We start from the raw sequence: 13,238 nt of genomic DNA on the forward strand, positions 1-13,238 counted from the left end.
CTCTATAGAAGAATAAATCCACCTACACATGAAAAGTTGACATAATGTAGCTAAGGTTCAAAGGAAACCACATAATAAGACTAATATCTTTTGTTAAAATATGAAATTTTTTACACCTGTATGTACTACAAGAAAGATTGTTCTAAATAAGTGCATGCAAGATCAGACACTTACAATGCAGACATTGGGAAACACAATAAATCTAAAAGTGCTACAAAATAATAATAGTTCAATCCGTTAAGAGCAAAAATTAGTTTACCATCACGTCCCACTTAAGCCCCGGACAAATAGTACCCCTCATCTACAGAACCATTCTTGCTAATAACCAAACCAGACAACCAATATTGTGCTTCCCCTTATTATTGGCAGGAATGCCAACATCAACATAGCGCATCGGAGAATCAGTGTCACAGAAGGCAATGGTCGGAATATTTCCAAGAGCACCTTCCTTAATGGGTTGCACATATTTTTTTGAAAAAAAAATAGAAAAACAAACCCAAAATGAGATCTAATAACAAAATTTCAAACTCCCATAAAAAACATATTGATAGTTAATAGTGAAAGAAGTGAATAACATAAGGGGCACCAGATGATCAGTCCTTGGATCAGTCAGAATGAGTAGACGAGGCTCGTTATAGGATGTTTCATTTGATTAGTGAATGTTCCAGGAGTGTGCCTTCCAGCAATTGCATTCACACCAGTGTATTGTGCAAACTTAAGGACAACTCTCTGACCATATGGCCTAGTAGACTGAACAATGATATCCTGCGGGTTTTCAATTGCAACAATAATCCTAGCAGCAAGTTGGAGCTTCTCCCATGTCTTGCCAAGGTTAATTATGTAAATACCTGGGAACAAGGAATACGAAAAATCAACCAAACATAAAAATTCTTTCATTTAGCAGCTGAAGCATCGGAAAGATAACATAAATGTTGAGGTTTGACAAGTTTTCATTTTCATAAGCTCTATCATAAAATTATGATAATAAGTTGTTTTAAACACAATGTGGTCATACAAAATACACTTACTCGTATCAAAATTCTGATTAGAAATTAAATTGACTCTTTGAATAGACAACACGAAACAAATAAAGAAAAATTGACAAACCACTAGGGGAGGGCTGGAGAAGAGGACGGCGATACAACAGAACTCAGAGAAGAGGATGGCGGGTCGGCCGCGATCTTGGCTAGACAAAGGTGGCAATGCTTGAGACGGAGAGACTCGACGGTGGCAGAACTCATGAGACCAAGAGAAGGTGGAGCTTGAAGGGCGGTGAATTGTAGATGGCGAAGCTCAAGGCGCAGTTAATCACAAACGGCAGAGCAGGAGCTTGAGGAGTTGTGAATGGTGGATGCTGTGTGAGACTTGAGTGTGTGAGGAAGATTCTTCCACTCAGTGGCTTGATGGGAAAAAATGGGATATATGGAGAGTCGATTATCGAAGTTCAGAATCTCCTGCCATTTTTTTCAATTTTCGGCTTGGAATATCCTTAGGATTCTTTTTTAAATAAATAAAGTAAATATATTAATTACCAAAATATGTATTTACCACCCTTTTTACCGAAAAGCATCACATCACTTATGTCGTTTATAGTATAAACGAAATAAGTTAACACGTATCTCGTTTATACTATAAACAAGATAAGGCTAGAGATGACGTGGTTGTATCACGTTTATATACGTATTGTGTAACGGACTTATCTCGTTTACAGTGTAAACGAAATACGTGTTAACTTACTTCATTTGCACTGTAAACGAGATAAGTGGAGCGGATGCCTATATATGTATCTCGTCCACAGCATCCCTTTTTTTCCTTTGTCTTTTTTTTATTCATGTAGCCGACTCCACCTAGTAGGACAAGGCTTTGTTGTTGTTTTCTCCCACCTTTAACCCTTTTTAATTATATTTCTGAGTTACTCGAAGAATATGGCGTGTGCTAATAGCCATGATGGAGACATTAACAGACTCAATGCGACTTGGCACATTGCAGGGGCAGAGGACTTTGAGGTTAGTATTGTTTTCCCTTTTTATGGTTATGTTTTTGCATAGATGTTGCTCCCTAATTAGGGTAGTTTTACGTAGGTAGTATGCAGTACATGTTAAGATCGGCTTAAATGTTAGGATATGATGTTAGGTACACGTTAAATAGGATGTTATTGATTTAGTTGTTAATTAAGGTTATTAACTTAGGTTAGAATTTGTTTAAATACACGGATATGATGTTAGGTTTAAATGCTAGTATGCTACGTTATTATTAAGCATATGTTTATTAATGTAGTTATTAATTTAGGGGATTGACAATTTGTAATAAACGTAATGACATAGCAAAAGTTTTATGTCTCTATACTAAATGTCTAAGTAAGTTGTTTATTGTGGAGTTTTGTTGTCACTTAGACTAAATAATCTATACAGATGGCAGATTAAGTCAACACATTTACTTACTAATTGACAAGTACATCTGTATAGATTATTTAGTCTAAGTGACAACAAAACTCCACAACAAACAACTTACTTAGACATTTAGTATAGAGACATAAAACTTTTGCTATGTCATTAGGTTTATTACAAATTGTTAATCCCCTAAATTGATAACTATATTAATAAAAATATGCTTAACAATAACATAGCATACTAGCATTTGAACCTAACATCATGTCCGTGTATTTAATCAAATTCTAACCTAAGTTAATAACCTTAATTAATAACTAAATCAATAATATCGTATTTAACATGTACCTAACATCATATCCTAACATTTAAACCGATCTTAACATGTACTGCATACTACCTACGTAAAACTACCCTACTTAGGGAGCAACATCTATGCAAAATCATAACTATAAAAGGGAAAACAATACTAACCTCAAAGTACTCTGCCCCTGCAATGTGCCAAGTCGCGTTGAGTCTGTTAATGTCTCCATCATGGTTACTAGCACGCGCCATATTCTTCAAGTAACTCAGAAATCTAATTAAACAAGGTGGTAGAAAACAACAACAACAAAGCCTTGTCCTACTAGGTGGAGTTGGTTACATGAATAAAAAAAGTCAAAGGATGAAAAGGATGCTGTGGACGAGATACATATATAGGCCTCCGCTCCACTTATCTCGTTTACAGCGTAAATGAAATAAGTTAACACGTATCACGTTTACACTGTAAACGAGATAAGGCCGTTACACAATATATGTATAAATGTGATACGACCACATCTTCTCTAGCCTTATCTCATTTATAATGTAAACGAGATACGTGTTAACTAATTTCGTTTATACTATAAACGAGATAAGTGATGTGATGCTTTTCAGTAAAAACGGTGATAAATACATATTTTGATAATTAATATGTTTATTTTATTTATTTAAAAAAGAATCCTAAGAATAATCCAAGCAGAAAATTAAAAAACAGAGGTAGGGAATTCTGAACTTCGATAATCCACTCTCTATATATCCCATTTTTTCCCATCAAGCCACTAAGTGGAAGAATCTTCCTCACACACTCAAGTCTTACACTGTGTCCATCATTCACAAATCCTCAAGCTCCTACTCCGCCGTCTGCGATTAACTACGCCTGGAGCTCCACGGTCTGTGTTTCACCGGGCCTCGAGCTTCGCCGTCCACGATTCATCGCGCTTTAAGCTCTACCGTCTCTTGGTCTCGTGAGTTCTGCCAGTGTCGAGTCTCTTCGTCTCGAGCATTGCCCCCTTCGTCCTACCAGCGTCGCGGCCGACCCGCCACCCTCTTCTCCGAACTCTGTTGTTTCGTCGTCTTCTTCTTTAGCCCTCCCATTTGTGGTACCATTTTCTGCTTCTACATGCTTTGTTTGTTTTTTTTACCCAGTGAGCTCTAATAATAGTTTTTCAGACAGTGCTGAAATTTGTTCCTTCAGGCAATTATTAATTTAGATTTTTTTTGTTCCCTTGTATAATTTAATTTCAATGTCGATAGAAGTTAAAAGCATAAAATTTTGCACCAATTTGAAAGTTCAATAACGTTATGAATGACTATGCTATGTTCTATGTCATTAGATTTATGTTTTCGTTGAGACTTATGTTATTGTTGATGGATGGAATTGTTATGTACGCTGGATTGTTGATGGGATTGTTATAAATTTATGTTTTCCTTCTTAAGGTGCAGAATTTGAATATTTTGTTTGCATGTGCTTTGTAATTTATGTTTTCAATCTAATGGTTCTTACTTCAGTAGATTGAGTAACGTTATATTATATATTACATAATACATATTTCATTCCGCTGCTGTGTTGTGATGTACTTATTGCCATTTAGACAGTGCTTATTCTTTGGTTTTGTTGTTCTTTTTCCTTTCCTTTTATTTTCAAACACCAAAAGAATATATTACATATTACATATTACATATTCAAATTGATTTAGTTTTTCATACTTTGCATATTGTAGTTAGATTTTTGGTAAGTTATCCTTGTTGAAATTTTTGACATAATCTTTGAAGTTAGGTGTTTTCTTGCCATTCAAGGTTTCCAAAAGATAAACAAATAAGTAATGGAAAAAAGGAAGGTGTTGCATTGTTGTTTTGGACTATTGCAGTGAACTTGTTTTATTTTAATAGTGGTTGCTTGGCCCAAGAAAAAAAAACATTAAGGGGAATGTGCTGTCAAGTTTTTAGTTTAAGACACATATTTACTAATAACTTGTGGTGGGAGAATTTGATAATGAAAATGAATGTGGGCATCAGACACATAGGGAGAGGGAAAGGGAGAGAGGAATGGCAGCTCCATGATTCATTCATGTAGAACTATCGGTGACACACCAACCTTGGAAGACAGCAACCTCATGTTCAAAATCAGTTGTATACCCAATATATGTTGTAACTGTCTGTATGATAATGAAATAATTGTGTGTGATGATGGTGTTGCTTGGGTAAATGAAAAATTTGTGATGCATAAAAAATAGGTTATAACTTATAAGAAAGAAGGGATGAATTGGGTTCTTTTTCTCAAAAATATTTTACCCTTTTGATGAATGAATCACTTCTTTTTATAGGTAAAGTTTACATCAATGATGCATGTAACATAGTAGATTCTTAGAATAGATTGGCCAAATATCAAACACACTTGTTTGATATTTTAAATTTACATTTATTACGTTTTCTGATTTTTGAACATGAGGTTGCTGTCTTCCGAGATTGGTGTGTCACCAATAGTTCTACATGAATGAATCATGGAGCTATAGTTCCTCTCTCCCTCTCCCTCTCCCTATGTATCTGAAGCTCCCATTAATTTTCATTACAAAATTCTTCCACCCCAAGTTATTGGTAAATATGTGTCTTAATGGGATGCACATATTTTTTTTAAACAAAAATAGAAAAACAAACACAAAATGATATCAACTAATAATAGAATTTCAAACTCCTATAAAAATATATTGACAGTTAATAGTGAAACAACACACACCACTACACCATCAACACAAATGAATAACATACGTTTCAAACATCTAAAACATGTGGCACCTGATGATCAGTCCTTGGATCAGTCAGAATGAGTAGACAGGGCTCGTTATTGGATCTCGGCATTTGATTAGTAAATGTTCCAGGAGTGTGCCTTCCAGCAATTGCATTCGCACCCATGTGTTGTGCGAACTTTGATATCCTGAGGGTTCTTGATAGCAACAATAATCCTTGCAGCAAGATGGAGCCTCTCCCATGTCTTGCCAAGGTTAATTATGTAAATACTTGGGAACAAGGAATACAAAAATTCAACCAAACATAAAAATACTTTCATTCGGTAGCTGTAGCATCGGAAAGATAACAGAAATGTTGAGGTTTAACAAGTTTTCTTTTTCATAAGCTCTATTGTAAAATTATGATAATAAGTTATTTTAAAATTTGAACACAATATGGTTATACAAAATACACTTACTCGTATCAAAATCATGATTAGAAATTAAATTGACTCTTTCAATAGACAACACACCATATAAAGAAAAATTGACAAACCACTAGATTATAACAAATTTATAGGTATATAACAAAAAAGAACCCTAGATACAGGAAAAGACAAATATAAAGGTAAAAACTCAGGTACAGTCAGCTTCACCTGAAGTTGATAACTGAGAGTCGTTAGATAAAAATTTAGTCAAATCAGTCAAATTATTTAACCGCTCTCAACTATCAACCTCACGTGAAATTGACTGCACCTGAGTTTTTACCAAATATAAAAAATTGAATACAAAATTCACAAAAGATTCACATCGACACATTCTTCAATAATATTCAGATTCAGAATCCCAAAAGATAAATAAGAAATATTATGTGAAAATGGGAAAGCAAGACTGACCTCTTAGAAGTGTGCCTTCCAGCAATTGCATTAGCACCAGTTTATTGGGCAAATTTCAAGATTGCTCGCTGACTACATGGTCTAGCAGACTGAACAACGATATCCTGAGGGTTCTCAATAGCAATAATAATCCTGCTTAGATATTTAAGTTGCCGAAGCAAAGAGCTCGATTCAAAAAGCAGGAATTTAGAGCAGGAGAACATAAGTTGAAATTGCAACCCCAGAAGACAGAAGACTAGGATCTAGGAGGAAACTTTGCCAAGTGAAAATTTTCCAGTTAAACATTGCGCAATGTTGTATACTACCATGGAAATTCAACTTTTTTTAAATGGAGAAACATATAGGTTCAAAAATAAATATCCTATTCTCCAAGTTCTAAACTAGAAACTTTTGCAACAGCAGTTAACAAAAATGTTATACAGCTATTTTCTATGATTACATCAGCAAATTTAAAACCAGCTACAAATTTCATACTGAATTACTTTGACATCACAGAAAGTGATAATAAGAGGAGAAAAAGAGAAAGAAAAACTGAATTCAGATTTGAAACATTATAAGAACTTGATAACAATAATCAGATATGAGGAAAAAGAAAGATGCAGATGAGAGGGACTCTGGTAACTATAGTTGATGTCATGCTTGACTTACAACGTAAATTATACGGTGAGTTTCTGTTTTAGAGTATGCACTTGCAAGTAGAAGTTGTCTATTCTTGAAAACATGCAAGAGCTAAAACCTAGAGTATAGCTTTGTAAACCTCAACTAAACCTCATTTTCTTGAAGTGCTGAGTGCTTTCTCTTTTTGGTTGACAAGCATCTATCCCTCAACAAAATTACAGAACACCACAGTTACTCCAAGCTACTTCTCCATTTTCTTCACAATAAACACTTCGGACTCTTCACATATGGTTAGCACTATACCATCACTACCAAGCTGACTAGTTCGGCATGCTCGGTGTGCATAGTGACTTGAATCCGTAGGTAAGTCCAGATTAACCACGAGATCACATTCTGCCACATCCAAACCTCTAGCTGATAATTCATTTGTCACAAGAACTCTCACCTCGTCATTCTTGAATTTCTTCAAAGTTGACGACCTAGCAAGCTTCCCAAGATCCCCATGCAACTCTGTCGCTTTCATTCCACGGGCCTCCAGCTTGAAGACGACATCCTTTAGTTGCTTAGTGTTGTTCATGAAAGCTATTACAACTTTTGCATCCAGGGCATGAATACACTTTCTCATGGTATCGACCTTGTGCTGTAACCTCGCTACACAGTAATAGTGTTTCAAAAACAGAGGCAAACTCTCTACTGATGCCTGAGATGGCTTAGTTGGGTCTGGAGTAGAACCGACTGAAGGCCTTGACAAATTGATAGGGCCTGAAGGCGATACAGTATCAAGCGGTATAACTTACTTAGCTTGGACAAGAAGTGGATCACATCCCCAGCTTCTCGCTGCTCTTACAACAGAAAACGGAACAGTTGCAGACACTATAATTAATTGACGCCCAGTCCCTTTAACATTTGGATCCAGGTCTGCACCTGATCTCCTGCCTACATGCTGCAATATCCGGTGCATGTCCACCCGAAAATTGAATGACAAGAGCTCATCAACTTCATCCAATACCAAATAGCGACCGCCATGTGTCCAAAGCTTCCCTGCTGCACTAAGTTTCGCTATCCTTCCAGGTGTGCCAACAACAATGGCATGTTTATTCTTCTTGAGAGCTTCTTCCTGCCTGGTTCAGTTTGCACCTCCCACAAGCTACTGAACCACTTTCTTGTTCTCCACTCCTAGTATCTTCTTAAAATCCCTCACTATCTGCATCCCTAGCTCCCTAGAGGGAGCAACAACCACTGCTTCTACTCCCATTTTCTCACCAGAATTACCACCACTGTAACTCTTGGAAACTTTGTTCATCAGTGGACCAATAGATGATAGTATAGGAAGAAGATAAGCCAATTTCTTCCCCGAACCCGTGTAAGACTGAATTATGACATCATGGTTCTATAGAATGGTAGGAACAGCTGTAGACTGAACCCTAGTTGGAACACTGATCCCCTCTTTCTCAAGTCTCTCAATTAGAACATGGGGCAACCCAAGTTCAGAGAACGATTTTACTGCAAATGGGGCAGCCTTGATTTGTTGTTTCTTCCTCTCAACAATCTCGAACGCTTTCTTCTTCTCACTGGAACCAATAAGTTTCCCTATGCCTTTGCTCTTAAGGGACCCCAGGGATGAACCCAACAATGGCTTTACCTTACTGCTAGACTTGCCACCTTTGTTAATTGGTTTATCAACTTCACTTTGGAAACTAACATTTGAGAGGGTTAAGGAACCATGATTGGGTGGTTCCACTTGGCTCATACAATAAATACTTGTGTGCAACAAAGAAGAAGCATTTTTATGAGTAGCCAATGCCCTTCTAATGGGGAAGGACTCTCCAACAAGAAGAAACCTAGATGGCATCAAAGCTGGCATCGTTGATGTAAACATTACCTATAAAAAGAAGTGATTCTTTCATCCAAAGGGTAAAATATTTTTAAGAATAAGAACCCAAATCATCCTTTCTTTCTTATAAGTTAAAACCTATTTTTTATGCATCACAAATTTTTCATTTACACAAGCATCACCATTATCACAGACAATTACTTCATTATCATACAAACAGACACAACATATATTGGGTATACATAAAAGATTGTCACTGATTTTGAACATGAGGATGCTGTCTTCCAAGGTTGGTGTGTCACCGATAGTTCTACATGAATGAATCATGGAGCTGCCGTTCCTCTCTCCCTTTTCCTCCCCCTATGTGTCTGAATCCCCCATTCATTTTCATTATCAAATTCTCCCACCCCAATTTATTAGTAAATATGTGTCTTAAACTAAAAATAAGACAGCACATGCCCCTTGATATTAATTTATTTTTTTACTTGGGCTAAGCAAGCATGATTAAAATAGAACAAGGTCACTGTAATAGTCCAAAACAACAATGCAGTACCTTCCTTTTTTCCATTACTTATTTGTTTATCTTTCAGAAACCATGAATGGCAAGAAAACACCGAACTTCAAAGATTATGTCAGAAACTTTAACAAGGATAACTTACCAAAAATCTAACTACGATATCCAAAGTATGAGAAACTAAATCAATCTGAATATGTAATATATAATATATTCTTTTGGTGTTTGGAAATAAAAGGAAAGAAAAAGGAACAACAAAACCAAAGAATATGCACTGTCTAAATGCCAGTAGGTACATCACAACGCAGCAGAGGAATGTAATATATAATATAACCTTACTGAATCTGCTGAAGTAAGAACCATTAGATTGGAAACATAAATTTAAAAGTACATGCAAACAAAATGTACAAATAGTGCACCTCAAAAAGGAAAACATAAATTTATAACAATCCCATTAACAATCCAGCATACATAACAATTCTATCTATCAACAATAACATAAGTCTCAATGAAAACATAAACCTAATGACATAGCAAAAGTTTTATGTCTCTATACTAAATGTCTAAGTAAGTTGTTTGTTGTGGAGTTTTGTTGTCACTTAGACTCAATAATCTATACAGATGTACTTGTTGATTAGTAAGTAAATGTGTTTACTTAATCTTCCATCTGTATAGATTATTTAGTCTAAGTGACAACAAAAATCCACAACAAACAACTTACTTAGACATTTAATATAGAGACTGATGAGCAGATAATTTATACGCTTTTTGGCATTGTTTTTACTTAGTTTTTAGTATGATTTAGTTGGTTTTTAGTATATTTTTATTAGTTTTTAATTAAAAATCACATTTCTGGACTTTACTATGAGTTTGTGTATTTTTCTATGATTTCAGGTATTTTCTGGCTGAAATTGAGGGAGCTAAGCAAAAATCTTATTCAGGCTGAAAAAGGACTGCTGATGCTGTTGGATTCTGACCTCCCTGCACTCAAAGTGGATTTTCTAGAGCTACAGAACTCCAAATGGCGCGCTCTCAATTGCTTTGGAAAGTAGACATTTAGGGCTTTCCAGCAATATATAATAGTCTATACTTTGCTCAAGGATAGATAATGTAAACTGGCGTTCAACGCCAGTTCCATGTTGCAGTCTGGCGTCCAGCGCCAGAAACAAGTTACAAGTTGGAGTTCAACGCCAGAAACAGGTTACAACCTGGCGTTGAACGCCCAAAATAGCCCAGGCACGTGAGAAGCTTAAGTCTCAGCCCCAGCACACACCAAGTGGGCCCCAGAAGTGGATTTCTGCGCTATCTATCATAGTTTACTCATTTTCTGCAAACCTAGGTTACTAGTTTAGTATTTAAACAACTTTTAGAGATTTATTTTGTATCTCATGACATTTTTAGATCTGAACTTTGTACTCTTTGATGGCATGAGTCTCTAAACTCCATTGTTAGGGGTGAGGAGCTCTGTAGCGTCTTGATGAATTAATGCAATTATCTCTGTTTTCCATTCAAACACGCTTGTTCCTATCTAAGATGTTCATTCGCGCTTCACTATGAAGAAGGTGATGATCCGTGACACTCATCACCTTCCTCAATCCATGAACGTGTACCTGACAACCACCTCCGTTCTACATCAGATTGAATGAGTATCTCTTAGATTTCTTAATCAGAATCTTCGTGGTATAAGCTAGAATTGATGGCGGCATTCATGAGAATCCGGAAAGTCTAAACCTTGTCTGTGGTATTCCGAGTAGGATTCAAGGATTGAATGGCTGTGACGAGCTTCAAACTCGCGATTGTTGGGCGTAGTGACAGACGCAAAAGAATCAAGGGATTCTATTCCGACATGATCGAGAACCAACAGATGATTAGCCGTGCTGTGACAGAGCATTTGGACCATTTTCACTGAGAGGACGGGAAGTAGCCATTGACATCGGTGACACCTTACATACAGCTTGCCATGGAAGGAGCCTTGCGTGTGTGAAGAGGAGTACAAGAGAAAAACTGAAATAAAGAAGACAAAGCATCTCCAAAACCCCAACATATTCTCCATTATTGAGTAACAAGTATTTGTTTTATGCCCTTTGACTTTTTACAATTAAAACTAAGAATTATTATTGATATTATATCCTGACTAAGAGTTACAAGATAACCATAGCTTGCTTCAAATCAACAATCTCCGTGGGATTCGACCCTTACTCACGTAAGGTATTACTTGGACGACCCAGTGCACTTGCTGGTTAGTGGTACGAGTTGTGAAACGTGTGATTCACAATTCGTGCACCAAGTTTTTGGCGCCGTTGCCGGGGATTGTTTGAGTTTGGACAACTGACGGTTTATTTTGTTGCTTAGATTAGGAAAAAATTTTCTTTTTGGTTTAGAGTCTTTTATTATTTATACATTGTTAAAACACTTTAAATTTATAGCTCAATTAGCTAGAGCGTGGTGCTTATGTTCTTGGTAATTGGCTATCCTATTTTTAAAATCTTTTTCAAAAATAATTTTTCTTTGAATAAATCTTGTGCCAAACTTTAAGTTTGGTGTTTTCTTGTTGATTTTTCTTTGTTTTTCAAAAATTTTAGTTTGGTTTTCTAAAAATTTTAAGTTTAGTGTTCTTTCTTCATGTTCTTGTGTTCTTGTGAGTCTTCAAAGTGTTCTTGAGTTCTCCTTGTGTCTTGATCTTAAAATTTTTAAGTTTGGTGTTCCTTGGTGTTTCCCTCCAAAAATTTTCGAAAACAAGGAGCATTAGATCTAAAAATTTTAAATCTTGTGCTATCTTATTGTTTTTCTCTTTCCTCTTTAAATTCAAAAATATCTTTTCTCTCTATTTTAAAGCTTTTTTTTCAAAAATCAATTTTAAAATCCATATTTTTTTTTGAAATTTAAAACCCTTTTCAAATCATATCTTTTTCAAAACTTCCTAACCACTTTCTCTTTCCTCATTTTTTTTCGAAAATCTTCACCCATTTTTATTTATTTTAATTTATTTTGTTTTTGAAATAAATAAATAATTAAATAAATAAAAATATTTTTCTTCTATTTTACATCATCTCCCTTTCTCCATCATGGACCTAAGCGGAAATGAACAATCTAGGAGGACTCTGGGATCATATGCTAACCCCTCTACTGCTTCATATGGGAGCAGTATCTGCATACCCTCCATTGGAGTCAGTAGCTTTGAGTTGAATTCTCAGCTCATTATCATGGTGCAGCAAAGTTGCCAGTATTCCGGTCTTCCACAGGAAGAACCTACAGAGCTTCTGGCACAGTTTTTACAGATTGCTGACACAGTACATGATAAGGAGGTAGATCAGGATGTCTACAGATTATTACTGTTTTCATTTGCTGTAAAAGACCAAGCTAAAAGGTGGTTAAATAACCAACCTAAGGCCAGCATAAGGACATGGAAACAGCTGACAGAAAAATTCCTGAATCAATACTTTCCTCCAAAACGGATGACACAGCTAAGGCTGGACATCCAAGGCTTTAAACAAGGAGATAATGAATCTCTTTATGATGCCTGGGAGAGATACAGAGAGATGCTACAAAAATGCCCCTCTGAAATGTTTTCAGAGTGGGTTCAGTTAGACATCTTCTATTATGAGCTTGCAGAAAGAGCTCAGATGTCTCTAGATTACTCAGCTGGTGGATCTATCCACATGAGAAAGACAATTGAAGAAGCTCAAGGGCTCATTGATACAGTTGCCAGAAATCAGCATCTGTATCTAAGCAGTGACCCTTCCATGAAAGAAGAGGTTAAAACAGTAACTGCTGAACTCAGTCCTGTAAAATAAGCTGCTGAATTCAATCAGCAATTGGACTTTCTAACAAAGCAGTTAGCCGAATTCAAGGATAGACTACAAGAGACAAGGATGGCTAATATAAATATGGAAGAACAATTGAAGCAAACAAAGCAGCAGCTGTCAAAACAAATAACAGAAGAATGCCAAACAGTTCAATTAAGAA

General features: G+C 36.0%; 1 pseudogene; it reads right to left on the reverse strand.

Moving 5' to 3' along the window:
* Positions 1 to 6,801: 6,801 nt before the first annotated feature.
* Positions 6,802 to 8,757, reverse strand: LOC112759094 (DEAD-box ATP-dependent RNA helicase 47A-like; annotated as a pseudogene).
* Positions 8,758 to 13,238: the final 4,481 nt, after the last annotated feature.

The sequence above is a fragment of the Arachis hypogaea genome, chromosome 16 (genome assembly GCF_003086295.3).
Source record: "Arachis hypogaea cultivar Tifrunner chromosome 16, arahy.Tifrunner.gnm2.J5K5, whole genome shotgun sequence".
Taxonomy (NCBI): domain Eukaryota; kingdom Viridiplantae; phylum Streptophyta; class Magnoliopsida; order Fabales; family Fabaceae; genus Arachis; species Arachis hypogaea.